This window comes from Callorhinus ursinus, unplaced genomic scaffold (assembly GCF_003265705.2).
Source record: "Callorhinus ursinus isolate GAN/ISIS: 27379988/994484 unplaced genomic scaffold, GSC_fseal_2.0 scaffold1, whole genome shotgun sequence".
NCBI classification, from domain to species: domain Eukaryota; kingdom Metazoa; phylum Chordata; class Mammalia; order Carnivora; family Otariidae; genus Callorhinus; species Callorhinus ursinus.
Genome location: NW_027397063.1, coordinates 148,215,537 through 148,243,212, shown reverse-complemented (window position 1 = coordinate 148,243,212; position 27,676 = coordinate 148,215,537).

The window sequence follows — 27,676 nt, the reverse complement described above, 5'->3', positions numbered from 1 at the left end:
ATGGTTCATCTCTCCCTCCAATTCCTCCCCCCTCATTTTTCCCTTCCTTCTCCTAGTGTCCTCCATGCTATTCCTTATGTTCCACAAATAAGTGAAACCAGCCAAGATGCCCTTCAACAGATGACTGGATAAAGAAGATGTGGTCCATATATACAATGGAATATTACTCAGCCATCAAAAAGGATGAATACGAACTTTTACATCAACATGGATGGGACTGGAGGAGATTATGCTAAGTGAAATTCTCCTTTTTGATGGGGTCTTTGCCTAGTTTTGGGATCAAGGTAATGCTGGCCTCATAAAATGAGTCTGGAAGCTTTATTTCTGTTTCTTTTTTTTTAAACGATTTCAGGAGAATAGGTATTATTTCTTCTTTGAATGTTTGGTAGAATTCCCCTGGAATCCATCAGGCCCTGGACTCCTGTTTTTTGGCAGGTTTTTGATCACAACTTCAATCTCGTTACTGGTTATTGGTCTACTTAGGTTGTCAATTTCTCCCTGTTTCAATCTTGGTAGTTATAGGTTTCCAGGAAGGCAACCATTATTTCCAGGTTGCTTAATTTATGGCATGTAGTTCTTGAGAATAATTTCTAATAATTGTTTCTACTTCCTTGATGTTAGTCATGATCTCTCCCCTTTCATTCATAATTTTATTAATTTGGGTCCTTTCCCTTTCCTTTTGGATAAGTCTGGCCAGGGTTTATCCATCTTATTAATTCTTTCGAAGAATCAGCTTCTAGTTTTGTTGATCTGCTCTACTGTATTTCTGGTTCCCAGTTCATTGATCTGTGTTCTAATCTTATTTTTCTTCTAATGTGTGTCTTAGGCATCATTTGTTGCTTTTTCTCCAGTTCCCTAAGGTGTAAAGTTAGTTGGTGAATTCAGGATTTTTCTTTTTTTTTTTGAGTGAGGCTTGGATGGCTCTGTATAGCCCCCTTATGACTTTGGCAGTATCCCGTAGGTATGTACTTTCTCTTTCCGTGGATTTGCTTATTTTGACCCTTTGGTATAAATGGAATAATGCAAGGTGTGATCATTTGTGCCTGGCTTCTTAGTATAATATTTTCAAGGTCCATCAGTGTTGTAGCATGAATGGGTTCTTCGTGTCTTTTATTTGGCTGATCAGTATTCTGTTGTTATAAATACTGCAGTTTTTTGTTCCTCGGTGGAAGAACATTTGGGTTGGTTTCCCTTTTGGATGATTATGAATAATGCAGCTGGGAACATTCATAGATAAGATTTTGTGGGGCCATATGCTTTCAGTTCTTATAGGTATATACCTAGGAAGGGAGTTGGGTCTCATGGTATCTGTGTTGTACAATTTGAAATCCTGCAAGATTCTTTCCCAAATGACTGTACCCTTTTCCATTCCTGCCAGCAGTGCATAAGGGTTGGAATTTCTCCACATCCTCGCCAACACTTGTCTGTCTTTTGGATGATAGCTGTCCTGTGGTTATGAAATGATAGGTCAGGGAACGAAATGATAGGTCACCCTGATTTGGCCTTGGATTTCTTTCATGACGGACTATTTTTGACTTCTGTTCATTTGCTTCATGTCTCTTTGGATATCTTCCTTGGAGTGTCTGTTGGGGTCACTGGCCTAATTTTTAATGGGTTGTTTGTTTTTTCCTAACTGAGTTGTAATACTTCTTTTGATGTTCTAGGTATGTTTCTTATTCGGTATATGAGTTGCAATTTTTTCCTCTGTGTTATGACTTCTTTTTCATTTTCCAACACTGTCCCTTGAATCACCAAATGTTTATGTTTTAGTTATGGCCCACTTATGTATAATGGAGTCTTAACAGTGAAATATCATATAGACGTGAATTCATATCCTCATAAATAGTTGGTACTCTAAATTACAGGCTAAATATGAAAGGGTGAGGAAGGAGTTGAAATAGTTCCTTTTTAGGTTTTCTATGGTTCTCAGAGAGTTCCTAAGGGAACATGTCATTCCCCTCATCAAAAATTTCCTTATTATCCTATTAGTGTTCATGAGCTCAGGACTGATAGTAATTACTATTAGTACTATAACTCATTTGGGTTCTTTCTCTCCCTCTCTCTCTCTCTTTTTCTTAGACTGCCTGATTAGAGGATTATCCCATTTTCTTTTTATCCTTTCAAAGAATGAGTTTTGGTTTTATTGATTTTCTTTATTAAAGTTTTCTCATTTTAATTTTATCAATTTCTGCCGAAATTATTTCCTTTCCTCTGCTTGCTTTAGGCTTACCTCGTTTTAGTGTCCAACTGATTGTTTTACATCTTTATTTTTTTTGATGTATGCTTCAGTGCTCCTGATTTTCCTCAAAGTACTGCTTTCATTGTATTTCACATATTTCGTTAAGTTCTATATTCATTTTCATTTAGTGCAAGATATTTGAAATTTCTTTTGAGTGTTCTCTTTTTGATCCATGTGTTGTTTAGTCTCCTAGTATTTTGGAATTTTCCAGTTATCTTTCTGTTTTAGCTTTTGATTTTCATGTTCTGTCGGGGTTGAGGACATAGTTTGTATGCAATCCGTTGTTTTAAACGTCATGAGTGTGAGGTGTTTTTTTTTTTTTCCCCCCACACGGTACATGGTTACTCTGGTGAATGCTCCAGGTAAGTTTTATCAGATTGTGTTTTTTGCTGTTACTAGATATGACATTTGATAAATATCATTCAGATCAATGGATCAGAGGTCCTGTTCAGTTCCTCTATATTGATTTTATGCCTGATGCATATATCGATTATTGAAAGAACAGGGTTTCATGCTGTAATAGTGGATTTGAGGATTTGAAATTCTATCCACCAAGAGAGCGAATTTGTCTATTTTTCTTTCCCATCTTCAACTGTCTTTATGTCATGGAGTTTGATGTTGTGCTGTCACATGCATGTACGTGAAGAATGCACCAATCCTTCTTTGTCTTTGTTTTTTTAAATTCATTTATTTGAGACCGAGAGAGAGAGAGAGAGAGAGAGAGAGAGAGAGAGAAGGAGAGGGAGACAGACAGAGGGAGAGAGAGAGAGACAGGGAGGAGGGGGCAAAAAAAAAAGAGAAAGGAAAAATTAAAAAACATAATAAAAGACCTCTAAATAGGCAAAGAAGAAGTCATACTCTCACTCTTTGCAGATGAGATGAGAGTCTATGTAGGGAACCCAAAAGACTCCACGCCAAAATTGCTAGAACTCATAGGGGAATTTGGTAACATGGCAGGATAGAAAATGAATGGACAGAAATCAGTTGCCTTTCTCTATACTAACAGGGAGGCAGAAGAAGGAGAAATCAAGGTGTCGATCCCACATACAATTGCACCCAAACCCATAAGAGACCTAGGAATAAACTGAAGCAAAGAGGTAAAGGATCAGGGCATGTATTGCATGGAGCACTGGGTGTTATACGAAAGCAATGAATCATAGAACACTACATCAAAACCTAATGATGTACTGTATGGTGACTAACATAACATAATAAAATAAAATATTAAAAAAGATCTGTACTCTGAAAACTATGGAACACTTATGAAAGAAATTGAGCTAGACACAAAGAAATGGAAAAAACAATATTCCATGCTCATGAATTGCAAGAATCAGTATTGTCAAAATGCGGATGCTACTCAAAGTTATCTACACATTCCACGCAATCCCTCTCAAAATGCCATCGGCATTTTTTTCACAGAGCTGGAAGAAGGAATCCTACAACAGGTATGGCACCAGAAAAGAGTCCGAATAGCCAGAGGAATGTTGAAAAAGAAAACCAAAGCTGGTGGCATCACAATGCCAGACTTCAAGCTGTAATCATCAAGACAGTATGGTACTGGCACAAATAGAGACAAATAGGTCATGGAACAGAAGAGAGAACCCAGAAAGGGACCCTCAACTCTATGGTCAACTAAACTTCCACAGAGCAGGAAAGAATATCCAATAGAAAAAAGACAGTCACTTCAAAAAACTGGTCTTGGGGAAATTGGGCAGCCACATGCAGAAGAATGGAACTGGACCACTTTCTTACACCCATACACTAACATAAACTCAAAAGGGATGAAAGACCTAAGTGTGAGACAGGAGTCCATCCAAATCCTAGAGGAGAACACAGGCAGCAACCTCTGACCTCGCCCTCAGCAACTTCTTGCTAGACACGTCTTCAAAGGCAAGGGCAACAAAAGCAAACGTGAACTTTTGGAACTTCATCAAGATCAAAAGCTTCTGCTCAGTGAAGGCAACAGTTGACAAAACTCAAAGGGAACTTACGGATCAGGAGAGGATATTTGCACATGTCTTCTCAGATAAGGGGCTAGTATCCAAGATCCCTAAAGGACTTATCAAAGTCAACACCCAAAAAGCAAATGGTCCAGTCAAGAAATGGGCAGAAGAGAAACAAACAGATGTTTCTCCAAAGAAAACATAAAAATGGCCAACAGACACATGAAAAAATGCTCCACATCCCTTGGCATCAGGGAAATACCAATCAAAACCACAATGAGTCACCGCTTCACACTGCTCAGAATGGCTAAAATGAACAAGTCAGGAAACAACAGGTGATGGTGAGGATGTGGGGAAAGGAGACCCCTCTTACACTGTTGGTGGGAATGCAAACTGGTCCAGCCACTCTGGAACACAGTGCGGAGGTCCTCAAAAAGTTAACCATAGAGCTTCCTTAAGACCCAGCAATTGAGCTACTGTCTATTTCTCCAAAGGACACAAACTCAGGGGCAAAGGGGCAACTGAACCCCAATGTTTATAGTGGTTTATATACACATCCACAGGAACCACACTATGGAAACAGCCGAGATGTCCATTGACAGATGAATGAATAAAGAAGTGGTGTATACACACACGCACATGCACACACACACACTGGAATGTTACTCAGCCCTTGAAAGGAATGAAATCTTGCAATTTGCAACAACGTGGATGGCACTAGAGGGTATTGTGTGTGCTGAGGGAAATAAGCCAATCAGAGAAAGACATACACCATATGATTTCACTCCTAGGTGGAATTTAAGAAACAAACCAGATGAACATTGGGGAAGGGTAGGACAAATAAGATGCAACCTGAGGGGAAGAGAAATCCTAAGAGACTCTTAACTCTAGGAAACAAACTGAGGGTTGCTGGAGAGGAGATTGGTGGGGGGATGGGGTAACTGGGTGATGGGCTTTAAGGAGGGCACTTGATGCAATGAGCACTGGGTGTTCCATGCAACTGATGAATCACTAAACTCTACCTCTGAAAATAATACTACACTATATGTTAATTGAGTTGAATTGAAACAAACAAGTAAGGAACCCAGCAGAAAAGAATACCCCAGGAAGGGCCTGAACCTGCATCAAGACAGGAGGTTTGGAACCAAGAGGACTTACCACCAGGGAGATGACAGTGCATACTAGACTCTGGCAGGTCCCTTGCTTGAACCTACAGTGGTGCCCAGGACAAAGGTCAGGGGCTATGAATTCTGCCAACTAGGCCAAGTTACGTTGACCATGAAGAAGAGGCTCTAAAGCAAGCACAGCATTTACTTGAGGTCTTAGGAATAGAAAGCTGGGAGACACAGACTCAATCCAAATTCAAACTTTGCTCCAGAATGCAGGCTTAAGTAGAGACCCAAAGCCCAAAGTTATGATAATTTGTTTTGAAAGAATTAAGGCAGGGAAGGCCAGGAAGGCTGGGAAGAAGGGGGCTGGTGGGGCAGCATGGTCCCATCCCTCCCCCCCATACTGTGGGTCAGCCCCCCTCCCCCACGACTTCGCCAGGACTGCCCTCTGTGCCTTTCTGGAGCTTCCCCTGAGTAGCCCCATGGAACCTTATGGTGCTTAGCTCCCTGGCTGTGGAAGGTGGAGGGAACGATGGGGGCAGAGGGGCGGCATGCCAAGCTCCCTCAGGCCTCAGAGCCCCTATCATGCTCCGCTGGGACTGCAACTTGCGCCCTCCGGAGCCTCACAAAAGTGGCCCGCTCGGTGGAATTCTCTAGTGTCCGGTCACTGAGCAGGTACCGGAGGGCACCGAATGGGGGTCGCTGGAAGGAGCAGGAGGAAGAGGGCAAGCTGGCGGACTCAGGGCGCGCGCGTGAGGTGCCCACAGCCCCCTCGCAGGGTGTGAACGCACGCTGCTGTCCTGTCTCCACTGAGTGGCCCTGCAGCACATTCTGCTGCCCTGCACTAAGCAGGTGCCTGAGGGCGTGGGTGAGGAGCGGTACGGGGCGCTTCCGCGCGCGCGCGCGCGTCCTCCTCAACTTGAGGGGTCCCCCGGGGCCACTCAGGGAAGGCGCCATACAGGGGAGCACAGGTTGTTGCGGACGGATTCGAGAGGGCCGTCAGCACCAGGAGGAGCGTGACGACCCTGGAGGCCCTGAGCCAGCCCCTCAGCCTCCTTCCTGCCTCCGCCTCCTTTCCTCCCGCAGCCCCTGCCCCGTGCACACTCTCCATCCCTCAGGTCCTCACTAGTTCGCGCCCTAACCGGTACAGAGGCCCCCTCGCAGCACAGCCCTGCAGCACCCTGCACGCCTGAGTCGAACCTCCCCTGATGGTTCGGCTGCCAGTGCATCCAGCAGGTTGAGGAGTGCACGTGGGGGCGCGGCGCGCCTGGCTCTCCGCCCCAGGCCAGCGTCCCTACCACACCTACTCCGTGTGGGGCACCAGAATGGGCCACAAAGCAACTCAAGGGAGATGCAGGACAGGACCGCCCCCGTGTTCCCAGAAAGCAGTGAGAGGGCGCTTGCACCCGCCCCCCGGGGAGGGTGAGCCCTTGAGTCCGCCCACCCCAGCCTCTGCCTCAGCCTCAGCCCCTGCCTCCGCCTCCGCCTCCGCCACCCTACTCTCCGCAGCTCCTCCCAACCTGCCACAGTCCTCCCACCAGGCGCAGCCTGCCCTGTGCCCACCTGCCTCTGCTCCTTGGCTGGCACCACATAGTGCCATGGAGCCACTTGGGTGAGAAGCAGGAAAGGCCAGCAGGGGCAGTGCCTGGGAAGGCGGGAGGGCGGGAGCCTCCCACTGGGGGTGCAATGAGGACCTGACTGCCTCTCACAGGCCACCTAATTCCAGCCACAGCCTGGTGAGTGCCACCTGAGAAGGGGAGGGTATTGGGGGAGCTGATAGGCATGGAAACTGTACAGAACTTGGTGTAAGGAAGAGCCACACACCTTTCTGACAAAGGTCAAAGGTCTCTGTATGTGTTTTTGATTACTTGTGGAAGGTACATTTTCGCCTGATGAATTTTCATACTCGTGCCTGTGAACTAGGACTGCACACAGTATTGACGTTTTCACGATTCTTTGTGACTTTGCCTGCTGGTTGCCCTCATCCGCACCGATGTCTGCTACCTCCTGGAAACTTTAAAATGGATCCAGCGTCCACAAATCGCCTTTAAGACTTTTTTTTTTAATGTTCTCTGGTTTGATTTCACTTCACTTCATTTCATTTTCTTCTCTTAATTCCAATATATTCTCTTAATTCCAGTATAATTCGATGCATTACTCATTGCTCCTCAGGATCAGTGAACTCTTAATTGCCTTCACACACTTTGCCCACCCCTCCACCCGGCTCCTCTTGGGTAACCACCGTTCTCTATGACAAATAGCCTTGTGAAACTCTGCCTCCTTTGACCTTTTCACCACGTGTCATCTGTTCCCTTCTGGAATCCAGTCCCACCACAAGGAGGACTCAGTCCAATGTTTATGCAATGGAATCTGAGTTTTGAGTTTTCTCTCTGGGATTCTGGAAGATTCAATTCTTCATGATGGCACAGGATCTATGTCTTAATATTGTCCTTCTCACAAACGATGCTTTCAAAAGACACACCGTTACCTGGGCTGCCTTACTTTTCACGTCATCTTTGCGGGTGGGACAATAATAAATGTGTGTCTGATTTCATAGTCAGAGCATCAATCCCTCCAGTCAAAACCTCTCATAGCCACGGCTGTTTTTTGGTTTCCCTGGGTTACCGTCTGCCTGAGTTATGATGGTTTGTTCTGAAATTGTGAATTTTTTAAAATTTAGATGCTTTTGTTTTTCTTTGAAATTGAAACAAGGAAATCCTCATGATTATCCGTAGGTCTTGTATTTGGAATGTTCACTAACAGAATTAATCTGAGTGTTCATTTCCTTAGTTCAGAGGCCTCAATGTGAGGCGACAACATTCCATACTCCCTTCTGGGGTTTACTTTCTGTTATGATGATGTACACTTTTTTTTTAAAGATTTTATTTATTTGACAGAGAGAGACACAGCGAGAGAGGGAACACAAGCAGGGGGAGCAGGAGAGGGAGAAGCAGGCTTCCGGCCGAGCAGGGAGCCCGGTGCGGGGCTCGATCCCAGGACCCTGGGATCATGACCTGAGCCGAAGGCAGATGCTTAACGACTGAGCCACCCAGGCGCCCCTGATGATGTACACTTAATCACTGTAACAGCTTTCCTGAGGGAAAGTTGACAGACAATGCAAGTCACCCTTTAAGGGTGGTTTTGTTTTTGCTTTTGTTTTTGTTTTTAGTATATTCACAGAATTGTGCAACATCATGACAATGCGTTCCAGATGTTTTACATTATCCCCGCACAAGATATCCCCTACTTCTCCTCAGAGAAGCCCCATTTCCCCTAACCTCTAAGGCCCAGGGAAAGAGGAATGTGCTTTGTCTTTCCATGTATTTGCTTATTTTGAGCCCTTGCTATAAGTGGAATAAAGCAAGGTGTGACCTTTTGTGCCTGGCTTCTTCACTTAGCATAATGTTTTCAAGGTCCATCAATATAGCATGGATGGGTTTTTCGTGTCTTTTATTTGGCTGAACAGTATTCCATTGTTATAAATACTATACAGTTTGTTTGTTCCTCGGTGGAAGAATATTTGGGTTGGTTTCCCCTCAGGATGATTACGAATGATGTTGCTAGGAGCATTCATGGATAAGATCTTGTGGGGCCTATGTTCTTATAGGTATAAACCTGGGTGGGGGGAGTTGGGTCACAAGGTATCTGTATTGTACTATTTGAATTCCTGCAAGACTCTTTCCCAAATGTCTACACCCTTTTCCATTCCTGCCAGCAGTGCGTGAGGGTTGCAATTTCTCCACATCCTCGCCAACACTTATCTGTCTTTTGGATGATAGTTGTCCTGTGGGTATGAAATGATAGGTCACCCGGCTTTGGCTTTGGATTTCCTTCATGACCGACTATTTTTTATTTCTCTTCATGGGCTTCATGATTCTTTGGAAAGGTCTTGGAAAAGTGAAACACATAGTTGCAATTTAGTTGAACCTCAAACAGGCAGAGGGGCCATGTGTCTCTGTCATTAACACCAGCAGGCATTTTGTGTTTGCTCCTTTTTAGATTGCCTATTTCTCATTGATTAGATTTCCTCAAGTTAAAATTGAAAGATCGTGTTTCTATTACTTTCCTGTTGCTTTCCTTTGCTTCTCTTTGTCCAGCAGGGATGTGGCAGCAGCAGGTCAGTCCACATCATTTACCACCCGCATCCAAACATTTTTGCCCTTGGCCCCATCGGGGAAAAATCCCTGAGTAATTTCTGAGAAGCCGTACCAGTGTCTTCACAGCTTCTCTGTGTCCAACTGGCTTCCCTCCATTACCTGTTGGAAGAACTTTCCAGTGACTGTGCAGAGGGAGAGCACCCATCTTTTCCCAAGGTAAGCTTGCTTTTTCATGTCTGAGATACAAAAGTTGTTTTATTGCTTTTTATTTTTTATATTTACTTTATTTCTTTATTATTCTTTTACTTTTTAAAGAGAGTTAAGATATGAAAATGTGAGCATGTGCATGCCAGTTGATATATACCACTTACTAAGTGGAAGAATGTTTAGTGAAATCTGTTACCTACTGATTCCTGATTCCAAAGACTTTTAAACAACAGCAGTGTCAGTTGCAATCCACAGGGTAGTGAGCTTCTTACCAGGAACAATTTTTCCTCCTTGGAAATAATTTCATAATTGTTAATGAATAAAATCTAGAAAACAAAATAAAAAGCGCACCTGGGTGGGCACTCGGTTAAGCGTCTGCCTTTGGCTCAGGTCATGATCCCAGGATACTGGGATCAAGTCCCACATCGGGCTCTCTGCTCAGTGGGGGGCCTGCTTCTCCCTCTCCCTCTGCCTGCTGCTCTGCCTACTTGTGCTATCTCTCTGTGTCAACGAAATAAATCTAAGAAAAATTATTTCATAATGGCCTACCCAAAGGGACTTGGGACATACCTGCTTGGGGAAAATTTGATGCCTTTGTTCATTAATAAGTTTGCTCTCTTCTCGCTCTTTGTTTCCCTGGTCTCTATCACACATTCCCATCTGGTTATCTCTGGCCACCAACATAAGAAGAGAGCTGTGCTAGCAGGACACAGCATGATCTGATCTTCAGAGTGTTTTCTGTCTGTAATAGCAGATTGGTCATGTGAAAAGTGAAAGCAGTATGTATTCTGGAATCACTCACTTACTGAGGAGAAATCTGGGAGATGAGAAAGGTGGGGCTGTCTTGCAGGTTTCATGTTGAGAGCCACCTGATTCCAGCTTCATGCTGGGACTGAGAAGAGGGGATGTGGTGATACAAAAGGATTTTCCAGGTAAAGACCTGTGACCACATTGTACAGTCCCTGGAAACTGCTGTACTTCTCTTGGGTGGTGTAGGTTTACATGCAGGGCAGTGGTGTGTCAGTATGTGAACCCATCTGCAGTGATTCTGGCTTAGATTGTGTGTGTGTGAGTGTGTTATACATTGTGTGTTTCCCTAGATTTATGTCTCCCTACACATCACAATTAATGGTGTGGACCTTCTAAATAAAAATTCCCATCCCCATTACATCATGGATGTTTAAGCACATATAAGTTAACCAAATAGTACAATTTAAATCTTGTTCATGATATGCCACATACACATCCATTAACCAGGAAGACATATCTCCTCAGCACCTAGGAAGAGGATGACTGTGCACAAAATAAACAAAACCATGCTTCACATTTCCTGTTACTGAGTCAGTGACAATTCCATTTAATAATGACTCTCACCCTGGTAGGTCTCGTGACATTGTGAATGGCCACAGTCCCTCAGTTTTGCCACTTCACCCACTCAAAACACTCTTCTTCTAAGTGAGTCTTCCCAAGCTCATCTGGAGCACTGAATGCTGGGGCAGGCCTCCTTCCTTTAGCAGGTGGGCCCTGACGCTGCTATGTGCCCACACACAGATGTGTATGTGGGAATCTGAGAAGGGAGGAGCCCCGGAAATGTTGGGGGGAAATTTGCTGCCCCTTTCCACATCAGGGTCTAACTGTTACCTTCAGAATAAAGAATAAGAGAATAAAACTCATTCTTACTTGGAGAATGAGTCTCTCACCATGGATTGTTGCTGTGATTCTGTGTGTTTGGGGAAAAATGTGTGGTATGAAAGGAGAAACAAGAGGACTTCCTCAGGGACTGAGCCTCAGGGTGGGCATTTGGCTTCCTCCTCAGGAGGATGAAAGGGCACATTTTGCATAGCACAATGGGGAAAGGGAACCTCAGCAGTGTGAGAAGAGTGTCACTATTCATGTCCCTGTCCATCGACCAGGGGAAATAGGGTCTTCAATTATTCTGAAGGCCTCTGCAAATAAGTCAAGGTAGTTATTTTAAGTCAATAGCAATAGAAACCGAGCCAAGTTATGGTTTAAGTTTTATTCTGGAGCATCAACCCTGTGAGAAATACATGTCTCAGTAGGATTTGATTTCCCTGTAGGTATTTTCCCAAAGAAACAAAAGCATGATGAGACTGCTTGATTTTCAAATGTCACTTGTTTGCCCCAGAAACAGTCTACTTGATATACGGGTGCCCTAGAAATCCTAAATCTATACATCATTGTTTCATTACAAGCGGATGATTCTCTGGAGTCAAGAACAGGAGAGGCTGTATTACCTCAGCCCACCTTGCTCACACTTCGGATGATATTTGGCTCCTTCCTGAATGGAGATGAGAAAGGACACAGCCTCCTGTTCACAGGAGTGAGCACTGTGTGGAAATCTTTAACACCTACAGAGAGGGGCTTTCTGTCATCTTCTCTGCCCACAGCATGAACATTTTGCCTTCCTCCCAACCATTACCCTCCTCCCATCTTTTCTTTCTTTTCTGTTTACATTTGTGTTTTCTTTTACTTATACTTTAATTGTGGAAAAAAAACACATAACATTAAATCTATCCTCTTGACAAAGTTGCAAGTATACAACACATTTAACATATGTTAACTCAATGCACATGGCTGGACAATAGGTCTCTACTTCCATCTGGCATGACTAAATCTCCACATGCATAGAAAAGCAACTCATCCTTTCCTGCTCCCCCAACTCTGGACAGCCTTCTGCTCCCTGCTTCCATGCCATTGACTATTTTAGATTGCTCACGGAAATGCAATCATACCTTTTTTGTTTTTTGTCATTGGTTTATTTCATTCATATTCCTACAAAAGACAGCATTTTCTTCTTTATTAAGGCTAAATAATATTCCACTGTATGGATATACCAACCTGTCTTTAAAATTCAGTGTCAATTAACATTGGGCCTTTTTCCATATGGCTACTGTGCAAATGCTGCAATGAGCATGAAATTGCAGGTGTATCTTCCAGATACTCATTTCATTTCCATTGGATGTAAACCCAGACACGTGATAGCTGAATCCTCTGGGAGTTCTATTTACAACTGTTTGAGGAAACTCAACACAGCTTTCCATGACGGCTGCACCATTTTCCATTTCCACTAAGAGCATACACAGATCTTTTTCACATTCTTATCAACACCTGTTTTGTTGTTGTTGTTGTTGTTCTTATTGTTTTTGTGTTTTTTATTTTGATAAAAGCCATCCCAACAGATAGGGGGATATCTTTGTTGTTTTGATTTACACTTGCCTGATGACTAGTTAGGTTGAGCATCTTTTCATAGGCCTGTTGGCCATTGGTTTGTTTCCCTTGGAGCCAAGCAATTCAAGTTTTTCCCCAGTTCTCAAGTTGGGTAAGTTGCTTTTCTTTCCTTTTTGCACATTAACACCTTTTCTGATAGGAGGTTTGCAAATATTTTCTCTCATTGTGTAGGTGGCCTTTTCCTTCCTTCAATTGTTGAAGAAACTCTCCTTTCCTCATTGTGTGGTCCTGGCATCCTTGTCAAAGATCATGTGTCCATGTATGTGTGAGTTTATTTTCAGGCTCTCTATTTGGGTCCATTGGTCTATCTACCTATTTTTATTTTTATTTTTTTTTTTATCTACCTATTTTTATGCCTGCACCATACTGGTAGGTTAGTGTAGCTTTCTGAAGTGTTTGAAAGTCAGCAAGTATGGAGCCTCCATCTTTGTTTATTTTCAGTGTTGTTGTGGCTCTTTGGGGTCCTTTGTGGCTCCATATGTGTTTTAAGACTGTGTTGTTATTTCTATGAATGACATTGGGATTTTGATAGGTGTGGCATTGAATCTGTAGACGATTTTTTTCTAGGACCTAGCTGTTGACCTTACTGTTTTAGTTTTTCAACACCTCAAGTGATGCCTGACATTTGTGCATGAGTCCAGGAAAGACCTACATATAAATGGTGAGATCAGGCCAGCGTCTACTGTGCAAGGAATAGCCAGGGGAGAAGAGGTGATGTCTTATTCATCTTTGGATTCTAAAGCTGCACTATCCAGATGGATAGCCACTAGATAGATGTGACTCTCTAAAGTTAATTTTACAAAATCATTTATTAACTCAATGAACTCGAGTAAAATAAAAATAACAAAATAAAATAACCTCCCTTTACTGAGACACACTAGGAACATTTCATGTTTTCTATAACAGAGGGAATTTCCTATTGCTAAATTTGGAAGTGACAGTTATAATGGGCCTGTAGAACTGAGAATGTAAATGATGATTCCTTTAGCATCTCGGTCTCATTTGAAGGTTTGCCACTGTGATCATTGTCTTGCTGAAGTCTTTTGACCCCCTCAAGCCCAGCAAAGGTCTGCGAACCTACTAGAAAGGTCAGGGAGATGCTGTATGACCCACCCTAATCTGAACCAGAGTAGGAGGAATAGCTGGGCCCCTCTCTCTACTAACATGTTTCCTCCTGCTTGTGTTTCTAGAGATTTGCTTGTGGAGAGCATCAAGGGCTCCAGCAGTGAGGTGGAAGACTCTCCAGGTAGGAAAGGACACTGAGTAAAAACCAATGGGAGAGGGTTCCTTGGGAAGAGTCGGGTGCACATGCTGATCTGGAGACTGAGGAAGGTGCATATGAAATCAGAAAAGAAAGGGAAATATGTGTAGAAGTTGGATTTGTTCATTTCATAATTTCATGACCTAATAGTAAGAGGAGTTGCATCCAGGGGCCTTGAGTGTGCTAGGTTTGTAAACATCTTTTCTTGCTCTGCTCTCTAAAAAGTATCTCTCCCTGCACTTTCCTCCCTTTGCCACTATCAGATGTCAAATCTTGGTTTTGCTGGTTAACAACATTTGGGAAATTATACATGAAGGGTTGAATGTCTTCTTGTTACGGACCTGTGGTAGATGAATTCTGTGGGGACACAAGAACTCTCTCACAGACACTTGTATATGGAGACTAAGTTTTTCTAGTGTGTGCCAGGTGGTGGGTGAGAAGTCAACTCTCTCCCTCTTAAATGACAGGACTTGTCACATCACCTTCCTGTTTCTGTCCTTTTTCTCTTCCTTAACGACCACTCCCAGAGCTGGATAGGTAAAGGAATATTTCCTCTGGGATTTAGAAATCCACGCCATTGCCATGTTCATTCCTGGAGGGCTTGGCAGTGCTCCTGTGGGGATGGAGGCTGGAGTCCTGGGAGTAGTCAGTGTGGTCTGAGGATCCCTTGGGTCACCTGGTGAGAAACAGTTCCCCTTCTTGGAGTGCATTTGGGAGAGGTGGCAGGGACTCTCTGGGCACAAAGACCAGGCAAGTACCAACCTCCTTCCCTGTTCATTAGAATAGGATGAAAGACACCAGCTGAGGGCAGCAAACCTGGGGGCCAGCTTTTTGCTGCACGTTACCATAAGCTATCAACCATTGCATGTTTGCATGACTATTTTCAGGGACAAAGCAGCACCTGGCCACAGTGTGGGTAGACCCTCCCCAGAGAATCAGTGCGGGTCTATGCCACACCAGTCCCTCAAACCTGGGAGTTTTGAAACCCAGCTGCACCTGACTTAAAACGCAGCAGTACTGTGGTGCTGGCAGACCAACAGCTTGGACACAGTGTGAAGGCAGGGATGGGATGGAAGGTGGGGACACAAGAGGGGTGAGTGTTTGCTCTTCTCTGAGGGCTTTCTAAAGAGTAGTGGCTGTGAACGCCCCTCGTTGGGGACAAGAGAGTGGGGAGATGCCATTATCTCCTCTACCCATCAACACTGACCAACAAAGTGAGCGACACAGTGCCACCAAGTGGAGGCCAGAACCCCTTACCCCAAGCCTTGCTCCCTGTGCCCTGCAGGTGCATCTCCCCTAGGGCAAGTTCATCTGAGAATCTGTGAGGCTGACCCCTCTCACAGAATACCAGCAGAAACCTCTGGCATGGCACAAGTCTGCTGATCATAGAGTGCTGCAAAGCTTTAGGTCTAGGCAAAATAGGATCTAGCTTCCTTTTTGCTTGACTCTAGCTTCATTTAACAAGTGGACCAGGGGTGCCTAGGTGCTCAGTCTTTAAGTGTCTGTCTTCGACTCACATCATAATCCCAGGGTCCAGGGATCAAGCCCCGCATTGGGCTCCCTGCTCTGTAGGAAGCCTGCTTCTCCCTCTTCCACTCCCCCTACTTGTGTTCGCTCTCTTGCTGTGTCTCTGTCAAATAAATAAATGAAATAATTAAAAAGAAACAAGTAGACCAAAACACACTTAATTAGATCTTGCCACACAGTGGACAAGGTTGGGACACTCCTCACTACAGGCAAGGTGAATCTCTGCAGAGGACTGACCTGAGGGAAGGAGTAGCAAAATACAATAGCAGAGTACACACTATGAAACACCTCCTGAAGCTTCAGGCCCAAGACAGTATAGGATAGGACCACTTTTTTTTTTAATTTTTTGTTTTTTGGACCTCTTTTAATATAGGCATTACTCAGGAAATAGGAGAGAGAAAGGGTTTCCCAGAGAAACAAAAACTAAAAGTTTGTGAGCACTAAACCATCCCAGCAAGAAATATTAAAGGGGGCTCTTAGAGTGGGGAAAAAAGACCAAAAGCAACAGAGGACCAAGGAACATCACCAGAAACACCAACTTTACAGGGAAAACAATGGCACTAAATTCAGACTTTTCAATAATCAGTCTGAAAGTAAATGCACTAAATGTTGCAATCAAAAAACATAGTGCATCAGAATGGAGAAAACAAACAAACAAACAAAAACAAATTGTCGGCTGCCTATAAGAGACTCATTTTAGACCTACAGACATCAGCAGATTGAAAGTGAGGGACAGAGAAACCTTTGTTATGCAATGGATGTCAAAAGAAACCCAGAGTAGGTATACCCCAGGGGTAGCCATCCTTATATCCGACAAAGTAGGTATTAAAACCAAGCCTGTAACAAGAGATGAAGAAGGGCATTAAATCATAATTAAGGTATCTATCCACCAAGAAGATCTAACAATTCTAAATATTTATGCCCTATTTTTTTAAATCCAAAAACTAGTTTTGGTTTATTTTCTTTATTGAGTTTCCATTTTTAAAAATTTAATTTAATTTTATTATGTTATGTTAGTCACCATACATATATCACTACATCATTACTTTTTGATGTAGTGATCCACGAATCATTGTTTTCATATAACACCCAGTGCTATATGCAGTACGTGCCCTCCTTAATACCCATTACCAGGCTAACCCATCACCCCAACCCCCCTCCCCTCTAAAACCCTCAGTTTGTTTCTTGGAGTCCATAGTCTCTCATGGTTCAGCTCCCCCTCTGATTTCCCCCCTTCTTTTCTTCCTTCCTTCTCCTAATGTCCTCTATGCTATTCCTTTTATCAATTTCTGCAGAAATTATTCCTTTTTCTTTTTTTGGTTGGTTAGCTTGAGGCTTACATTGTTCTTTTTTCTAGCCATTTCCTTCAGATCTTTATTTTGTTAATGTATGTATTCAGTGCTCTAAATGTTCCTCAAAGTACCGCTTTCATTGAAGTCCACACATTTTATCAAGGTGTATATTCATTTTCACTTATTGGAAAATAGTTGAAAATTCTTTTGAGTGTTCTGTATTCGATCCATGTGTTGTTTAGTCTCCACAGATTTTGGAATATTCTAGTTATTTTTCTCTTTTAGCCTTCTATGGTCACATTCCTTTGGGTCTGAGAACATAAAGTGTATGAGGTCTCTTGTTTTAAATTTTATGAGGTGTGGGTTTTTTTCCCCTCAGAATGTGGTTATTCTGGTGAATGCTCCACCTGCGTTTGGGAAGACTGTGTATTCTGCTATTGCTAGGTACACTAGTTCATAAATGTCATGTAGATTCAGTTGATTGAAGGTACTGTTCAGTTCATCCTTAATGACTTTATGCAGGATGCATGTGTCAATTACTGAAAGAGCAAGGTTTCATGCTATAATAGTGAATTTGTGCATTCGAATGTCTGTCCACCAAGGGAGTGGATTTTTCCATATTTCTTTCCCCTCGTCAACAGTTTTTGTGTCACATACTTTGATGCTGTATTGTCAGATGCATGTAGGTGAAGGAATGTTTATGTCTTATTGGAGAAGGGACCCTCCTCTTCAGGTAATGCCTCTCTTCATCCTTGATCATTTTCCTAGTTCTGAAGTCAGCTTTGTCTGAAATGAATGTAGCTACTCTGGCTTACATTTCATTTGTGTTAGCATGGTGGCTTAACTTTTTCTGCTTCTTTACTTTTAACTTATCTATAGTCTGATCATTAAAGAGAGGTTCTTCTAATGAGTTTCTTGTAAGTGTTTCCTATGTTTTTAAAGTCCATTCTGATACTCTTTCAATTACTGTATTGAGACAGCTAGTATTTATTTTTATTTTTATTTCTTCTCATTTTTTCTTATTTTTATTTTCTTTTCAATTTTTTATTTAAATTTTAGCTAGGTAGCATACAGTGCAATGTTGGTTTCAGGAGTAGAATTCAGTGATTCATCACTTGCTTACAACACCCTGAGCTCATCAAATCAAGTGCCCTCATTAATACTCATCACCCAGGAAGCCCAGCCCCACCCACCTACCTCCATTGACCCTCAGTTTGATCTCCATTTTTTAAAGATTTTTTAATATTTATTTGAGAGAGAGAGAGAGAAACAGAAGCAGAGGTGTGGGAAGGGACAGAGAGGGAAAAGCGGTCTCTCTGCTGAGCAAGGAGCTAAATGTGGGGCTTCATCCCAGGACCCTGAGATCAAGAACTAACCCGAAGGCCGAGCTTAACCATCTGAGCCACCCAGGTGCCCCTTGTTCTCTAATGTTAAGAGTATCTTATGGTTTGTTTACCTCTCTTCCCCCCCACCCCCTTATGGTGTGTACAGTAGGGATGTCCAGCCTGCTCCGAGTCTGAGAGTTGTTAGAGCAGCTGCGGTTCCAGCAAGCAGGGATAATATTCCTGGTACACCTGTCCCCTGGGACCCCTGATACCCTGGGCTGCATCCTTAAACCCCAAACACACTTTCATATGCAGGGGTCAGTCCTTCTAGACACCAAGGTGTGCTACTCTTTATACCCTGTTAGCTGAGACACAGGAAAATTGAAAGAGGTCTGGTTCCCATGCTACCCCTCATCCAAATCCGTGCTTTTGAACCCTTGATTTATAGAGCACAGGCACATGAGAATTATATAAAGGAACAGAAACAAGGATTTATAATAAGTTCTGGAGAAGACATGAGGGTTCTGGGAAGGAAACATGGAGAAGGGAGGAGTCAAGCTTAGGCGGAAGGAGTCCCACCACATCCAGGCCTGGAGGGAAATGGGAGATGAGCACTTCCATAAATTGCCCTGTGAAGACTGAGACCACAGGGATGGAACAACAGCCTTAAACCACCCACCTTTGGGCAAAGTTGCAGGGCAAGGGGTGTGGATGGAATGCTGTATCTGTGGGCACTCAGTTGGCTCCAGGATCACAGAGTCAGGCCTAACCATGCATTTCTCATCTAAACGAGGCTCACACATGGTCCAACCTGGGAGGAAATTGGACATTGGGTAATTCTCAAGGAAGCTATTCCCTGAAAACAAGCATTTGCCTCTGGGACCCCAAGGAAGACAATCCAGACCTGGAGGAAAACAGCATGGTGGGTGACCCAGCAGTTTGGGGTCTAACAAGCCCTGTGTAGGGGCTGGATGCAGCATCCTCATGGCAAGGGTGCTCCTGCTGGGCTCACCACAGAGATAGGGCTGCTAGGAGTAGAGGCCTGGGGAAAAGACCCATGTATAGGCACCCAGGCAGGCAGCAATGCTAGGCGTTCAGCTGTAAGTCAGGGAGCTCTGAGAAGGTGGGCCCCTAGGAATGTGATATTAGGGGCTTTAGTGCCTCAAAACACTGTTGTGTCTATGAGGTTGACCTCAGGGTCAGAGGCTGGCTGGGGAGCCAGTCCTTCAGCTGTGCTGGTAATGGGCTAGAAGTGGCAGCAGCCATGATGGGCAGGCTGGGCTGAGGATGGGCTCTGGGGCTGGAGTGGGAGGGGAGCTCTCCCAGGTGAAAACAGGAGAATCTAGTGGGGACTCCATTTCAGAGATGCTGGGAGGAGCAGGGAAGGCACAGTTGGCATCTGCTTCAGCTGTCACTGAGGCTTTGAGTTGCAGAGGGTCTCTTCTCTCGCCCCATGAGAGGGGAATCTGGGAAGAGCGTCACCATAAATGGGGACAGTGACTCAGATGCTTCTGGAGCTGGCCAGTCAGGAGATGGACTTCTCATGCAGACTCCTTGCCTGGTGAGATTGAGGAGGCAGGGGTAGTGGTTTGGGGACCCAGCAGATCAGCCCTGCCTGACTCTTGAGAGTGAGCAAGAGTCAGTCAGCCAGGGAGGTGGGGACGGTGATTGTGAAGAGGTGACTGAAAGGGGCTCTGACACAAGCTGTGTGCCCTTTGAGATAGAGGATGCACAGAGCTGCCCTTCAGTTGGAATCCAGGGTGGTCACTGGGCCCTGTCAGTCCTGTGTCTTCCTGCATCTCTCCTGCTGTGTATTCCTGCTGGGGGCTGGAGGGACAGCTGGAGGAGGAGCAGACCTTTCTACAAGCAGAGGGAAAGAACTAGAAGTCCGTCTAGTGCTGTCGTTGAAGATGGCCTCAGTGTTACCCAGTGTTACCTTGGAGTGCTGCTTCCTCCTCAGAGGCTGGTCTTCAGCAGTGATTCTAAACCCACCTCAGGGGTGGTGGCAGCCTCAGAGCATCCCTTTGTCTTGTCTGTAGGGGTCCCCTGTCCTGTCTCCTGGTTAGAAGTATGCGCAGATTATTTCTGAGGCCTGCGACTGTCAAGTGCATCTGAGCTGCTCCTCCAAGAGTGTTTCCGTCTGATGGTTACATGTATATCCTTTCATGCTGGCTCTTCCTCTGGGAAACCACCAAAGCTGCAGCTGGACAGCAAAAGCCTGTCTGGCTCACTTTTGATGAGGACCTCTGAAGTACCTAGGCCTGAGATATGGCCAGAGTGTCCTTCTCTACAGCTGTGAGAAACATGAGGTGGAGCTGTATGAGATCACATGGCATTTTATTTGGGACAGACCTTATAAGAGATATAGGATTTCTGGTTGGACATACTTCTGAGCTCTCGGGGCTGGATGTATCTCTACAGGACCCAAGCCTCCTAAGAAGGAAGACAAGCCTGTATGGATGCCCAGAAACTGAATGAAGGTGGTGTCTTCCATGCCATCAGGGTGCCTTCCCTAATAGCCCTGCCTCTCTGTGGCTATGGGTCTTTCTGCTGCTTGGCAGTCCCTTTCACTGTCAGAGAAGCCTCAACATTACTTCTCTGTGGACCGTCCTTGGGTGTATCTGGGTGCTGTGGGTGGCATAGCGGTTACTAGATGCTCCTGTACTACAGAGGGAATAGGATGGCACAGTGTACATGCTGAACCACTGGACATGTTTGCATTGGGAGCAGATAGCACTACTTTTCCCTGAAGGCCTTGCCTGCCAGTTAAGACAGAATCTAATGAACATCAAAAGTCACACTGGAAAATGGTGCCATGAAGTTAGCCCCTATCTCCCAAAAGTGTTCTCGTGGGCTCAGGGGACCCAAGCACAGGGACAGCTCCAGTCAGATGGGGATCGTACAATGTCCCCTCCTCAATACCAGTGCCTGCCATGGGCCCAGAGGGATACAAAGCAGGGTGAGGTGAGCTGTCCTGCTTGCATGAGCACTGTTGGGCCTATGTCTTCACTCATTTGCCAGATGCCGGTATCGGGAGTGGTCTGAACCAACCCCAAATGTCTCATCACACCTAGATATTAACAGAAGAAAGTCTCTGTTGACTTTAACAGGTTGGGAGGGCAGGGTTGTGTCCTGCAGAGTGAGATGAAGAACATCTCCAAGGGCGCTCTTCAGAAATAAATCAATGCACATACCTCCTCCAGGCCTGCCCATGGTAGCCCTACAGGCACCCAGAGCCCTGACTCCAAGTTAAGTAGCTGCTGGAGGGCAATGCCCTTATTGCTCAAGTGCATGCATGGATTAGGTACTGGTTCCCTGGGAGATGTGCTCAGGGCCTAATCTAGTGGGCTGCATGGATTATGACTATACTCTTGTCTACTTCATGGTGGCAGGCAGTAGCAGCCAGCCCAGCATTTTGCTTGATTCCACTGTAGACCCACCAAGTAAGTTGGGGAAGGGATGAACCCTTCACAGCAGGCACCCCACATTTACAAATTTTCTTCGTGTTCTTCCTGTGAAACATCACCCTCTGCTGTTTCTCTAGGGTCCTGTTTTTGACATCTGAAAGGAAGGGAAGAATCGGCATGACCAGAGCCACCCCAGGTAAGAAAACACCCATGTGGGATGTGACCAGGTCAGGGCCAGCCTTCTCTGGGCCAGTCCAGCTCAGCCCTTCTGACTCCCAGCCTGGCTCACTGCTGGGCCATTCAGGACTACTCACCATGAGTCAGTGGTGAAGGCCCATGTCCAGGGGCCAGGGCAGCACTAAGGAACAGGGTGAGGGGGACTGCAGAAACATTTCCTAGACCCTGAAGAGGCAAGGCCTCAAGTACCTAGATGAGACCAGCTTCCTCAGGGTGAGCCTCGTAAAAAGAGACAATGGGTGAAAGCTACAAAGAGGAGGTATGCATTGCAGAGAGAGAAAGTGAAAAGAGATGAAAGGAGGAAATTGTTACAAGGCACCATGTTGCTGTGTTCATCTGAATCCTCAGAAACTGCAAAGTAGTCTTTGAGTAGATATGGCACTGATGATGTGGGGAAGGCTGTGGGAAAGGAAGTCGCAGAGTTAGTTGGAGGTGGGAACGCAGACCCCGCTGCTCGAGGGATGAAGTACCCTGAATTCTGGATGACTCATCCTCAGCTCTGAGTCCTCCCCAGGCTCCAACCCTTCACGTCTGCAGAGAGGGTGTGGGTCTCTGTTGTCTGACCTGCTTTTCCAACCTCACATTCTCTCCATAAGCAGGAATAGGTGGATGCCTGTGTCTCCTGTCACTCCTTCAGGAGGTCACTGTCCCCGTAACAGTTTGTGCCTGATATTACCTTCCTCCCTCCCAGCTCCTCTCCTGCCTTGTTCCCCTTCCTCTTCTTCTGCTAAGATATGCTTCATTTCCTTTCTACACTCGACCTCCACCAGTCACATTGTTTTGGAATAGGGAAACACTGGAGGAAAGACAATACATGTGCTGGCACCTACTCACTAAATCCCACTGATTCTTCTTATGTGGGGAGCAGCTGTCCTGGGTCTGGGACTGCTGCAGACCTTGAGGGAGAAAGTGCCAGCCACCTCCATGTAGCTGGTGTCTGTTCTGATCCTGACATGACCATACTCAGGAGACATTTTTCCCTGAAATAACCCCCCAAATTCCTAGAACCGTTACAGAGGGTGAGTGAAAATTAGAGGATGGCAACTTGTCCAATTTCCCTTAGTCTCTCAGTGAGGCCCTGGGAAATATACAGCCATGTGACCACATAAACATACAGTACCTGCCAGAGTTTGCCCCAACCACTGGAAGGAAAGCACTGGGCTTGCCTGAGAAAAGGTCACAAGGTGGTCATGACAAGGATGTCATAGGAGGCAAGGCTAACACCATAAGGCAGGAGCACTTGGTTTTGAGAGGAGCAGTGACCAATGGACCCGCTGCCCAGAGCTTCTGCCCTGGGTCAGGTCAATGCCAGGTGACAGTTCAGTGGGGCTGTGAGTAAACATGTTTGAAACAGGCCTAGCAGCCCCCCACACAGTCGTCTAGAATTCCTGCCAGCCATGGACAATCTGCAGTGCGGCTGCACACGGGCCTCCCTCAGATAGAAGCACATGCGCCCATCTGACTCTGGGAAAGGACACTGGAGCCTATACAGTGATGCCAAAGCAAACATTCTTTAACATATGCAAGTGAGGGAGTGGTCTTTAAGGAGGGGCAAACAGGACAGAAACATGATGTTACAAATCATAGAAGTTAACGGGACAGAGTTACAGCTTATTCCCCACCTGGCACACACTAGAAATTTGTCTCTTTGTCAGGCGTCTGTGAGAGAGTTGTGTCCCTGCTAGGATCCATTCATGATAAGGCATTAACATAATCATCATGATAATGTCCCCCAATCTCTCAGGCACAAGTCGCAAGAGGTGCCAAGCAAACAAAACCAAGATCAGACATTTGGCAGTGGCAAAGGGAGGGGAGTACAGGTTTCATGGGAACAAGAGTTTTAGAGAGCAAAGCAAGAACAGACATTTTCAAAGACAACACACTCAAAGCCTACAGACACACTTCCTCTTCCTTTTATGTCATTAAAATATGAACTGAGCAAATCAGACTTCTACACCTATTTCCCTGTTCTGACTTCACATGCAACTTTGCAATCTCCAGATCAGCAGGTGCAACCCGACTGTTACCTGGAACCCTCTCCCGTTGATTCCCACCTGAGTGCTGTTCGGACCTGGAGAGTCTTCCCCCCTCTGGCTGGAATAATCCTCCAGGTTCTCCACAACCAAATCTAGAGACACACAAACACGAGCAATCCCGTTATTGGAGAGAGGGGCCCAGCCATTCCTCCTACTCTAGGTGAGGTTGTGGTAGGTCATCCACCATCTCCCTGAATTTTTCTGTGAGTTCTCAGAAGTTTGTTGAGTTCGGTGGAATCTGAGCCCTTCAGTAAGACAGTGATCACAGTTGCAAATCTGAGATGTGATAGAGATGCTACAGAAATCGCCATTAACACTCTCAGTTGTTCAAGCTCATTAAAGCTCACACAACCAAACTTAGCAACCCGATTCCAACTCTTAGCGATACACATGAAATGTGGCTCGTGTGACTGAGCAATCTGATGTTTTCTTTCCTCAGAATTAATTGAATTAATGAGTGATGGGATGAAATTAGTTATACACAGAGGGATACAGGCTAGTGGCTAGCACCCTGGAGAGCAGAGCTGTAGAATCCAAAGATGTAGAAGACATAAGTGCCCATCCCCTCATCGTTCCTTGCTGCGTAGCATGATGGCCTGATGGGATCATTCATTTGCAGGTATTTCCTGGGCCCATGCACACATGCCAGGTACTCTTTGAGGTCCTGGGACACCAAAACAGTAAGGTCAACACCCCAGGTCTTAGTAGCAGCAAAGTACAATTCAATGCGACCCCTATCAAAATCCCGTTGTCGTTTTATAGAAACAGAACAGTTAATGCTAAAGTACCCACGGAACCTCAAATAGCGAAAGCAATCTCAAGCATGAGAGAAAAGTGGAAGTTCCACTTTTCCTGACTTAAGACGCATTGCAAGCTACAACACTCGAAGAGTCTGGTACTGCCCTAAAAACAGACAGGGAGAACAATGGGTCAGCATAGAGAGCCCCCAAATGAACACACTTACGTGGGCACATGATCTTCACAAGGATGCCAAGACTGCAGCATGGAGAAGGATAGTCTCTTCAACAACTGAGAGAAAGAAAAGGGAGAGGACTGCTGCAAATTCACATTGCAAAAAGAGCTAATATTCAAAATATATAAGAAACTCCTGCATGTGAATTGCAAAAACAAACCAAGAAAACCAGTAACCCAGGTTAATCATGGGAGAAAGACTTGAATAGACATTACTTCAAAGATGTACAAATGGCCAACAGACATATGAAAACCTGCTCAACATAATTGATCACCAGGGAAATGCAAATTAAAAGGACAATGAGAAATCACCTCTCTTCTTCAGATGCCAGTTACAGAAAGAAAAGAAGGAAAGAAAAAGGCAGGGGAGAGGAGGGGGGGAGGATGGGAAAGAAAGAAGAAAATAAAGAAAGAGCCATAGAGAGTATTGATGAGAATATGGGAAATCAGAACCTTTGTACACAGTGAGGATGTAAAATGGTACAGACATGATGAATGAAAACAGTAATGAGTTTTTCAAAGAACTGCAAATAGAAGGACCAAATGATCCAGCAGTCACACTTCTGGGCATAGTGTGAGGGGAAATGAAACCAGCATCTCAAGGATATAGCTGTACCATTATACACACTGCAGCATTCTACACAATAGCTAGGAAATGGAAACAGCCCTAGTTTCCATACACAGGTTTGTGTGAATTGATAAACTGATGAAGAAAATGTGGTACCTAAGTGGAGTGGAATATTATTCCAGCTTCAAAGAGAGAGGAGAACTTGCCATTTGCAGAATGAGGAATGAACCTGGAGAGCCTTATTCTACAGAAACACAAAGCTATGTGTTTGCATGTCCATGAGGTTCGTAAAATATCAAATTCATAGAAGCAGAGAATAGAGGATTGGTTGCCACGCATTGGGGGAGAAGGAAGTGGGGAGTTGCTTTCATGGGCTTTGGTCCTGAATGAGAATTGGCCCCAGCTCTGACAGATGTTGACCTGCATGGTCCTATGGGGAACCTACATCCACACCTTTCACAATCTGTGGACTGACCACAAGCATGTGTGCTTTCTATCTGTGGTCCACACTAACGACTAGGCTTAAATGGGTTGTTAAATGCACACGAACTGTCCTGGGTTATTTGTCCACGGAGGCCATTTAAAATGTTGTGCAATATTGTGACTTTGTAGATGAGCATCTCCAGGTATGTAATGGATGTGGGACTTGCTCTGTGACTGACGGTCCCATAGCTGAGTGATAAGGGCAGATCAGTGGCCCAAGCTACAACATTGAGACATGGGCCTGGTTCATATTTTCCCTTTTCCATATAGAAGGCAAGAGCTTGGGCCATTCATCACTGCAGCATCTCCTGAGGAAAGGGAGTTTTAAACAAACCTCCAGGTATGGCTGTGTTGAGGGAGGAATGTGGTATTGTATGCAATACATTTACATGTACTGTATGTGCGGTGGTGATGAGATTTTCTTGTTTGTAGACAGTTGACTCTTATGTAAGTGGGAAATACCTCCTGAGGAAACACACACACACACACACACACACACACAGACACAGACACACACACACACACACACTGACAGTTAACCACACAGATGCACACAGCCACCCCCAACCCTCACACACCACAAATCATACAACTGAATGACCTAGTGTCTCAGGGAATGTAGAACAGGGTCATAGTTCTACAGGACAGTTTCTCTCATTACATCTCAGCACCCAAACCCAAAAGGAATGCAGAATCAGTGTTGTTCTGCAGACTGAAGCAGATAAGCATTTCTTCATTGGTCATAGTAGGCCTATGAAAGTAAATCTTTATAAAAAAGGGGACCTTTTTGTTCCCTTCTGCATCCACCTGCAATTAAAGGAATGAAAACAGTATGAGGAACGCATCACACTATACAGTGTTTTACACAGGTGCTTTTTTCTATTTAGGAAACCAAATGGGAACCAGAGGTTGAGTCAATGGCCCTAGAATAAAATACAGTGGACATGGACAAAGCTTGAGCATTTCATACAAGATCTTGCAAGTCCATTTTGATCAGGAAACCAAAAATTCACTTTCATGGACAAACATTTCTGCTGAGGAAAATGCTCACTACCATATGGTTTGTAGCTGATGTTGTCATTCATAAAATACCCTACTGTATCAGGTATCAGTTGGTAACACATTCTCACTTGAAACTCTCCACACTGACATAATGAGATATATCATCTGAGATGTCCAGGCTCAGAATTTGATAGCTTAGTTCTATTGAAGAAGAAAAATAAATATCTCTCTTAGACAAAAAGAGTTTACCTTAGAGAGGGTTAGGGCTTCTTCTACACCCCAGCTGGGAAGCTCTTCAAGCAGGCCCTCAGTGGGAGCTAGGAAGAGACATAGGAAATGTCAGGGCCCCAGCGCTGAGCAACTAGCCATGGTGGTTTGCTGGATGTGGACACTGTGTGGAGTGTGCCTATGGGTGGTGAGTATGTATGGACAGAGCTGCTGCTGGGCTGTTCTTGGTGGACAAAGGAAGCAGAGGAGCAGAAAAAAATGAGAAACTAGACCTTTGGTTTTCTTGCTAAGGGGATTCTATTCAGTGTAAAAGAGTCAGATTACAAAAGGGTAAACCCTAAAATGTATGCTGTTTTAATGACAGAGTCCCATGTCCTCTCCTGCATCTTTGAGGTTTGGTTAAATTGCCACTATCTTCTTTATTTTTTTATTTTATTTTATTTTATTTTATTTTATTTATTTTATTTTATTTTATTTATTTTATTTTATTTTAT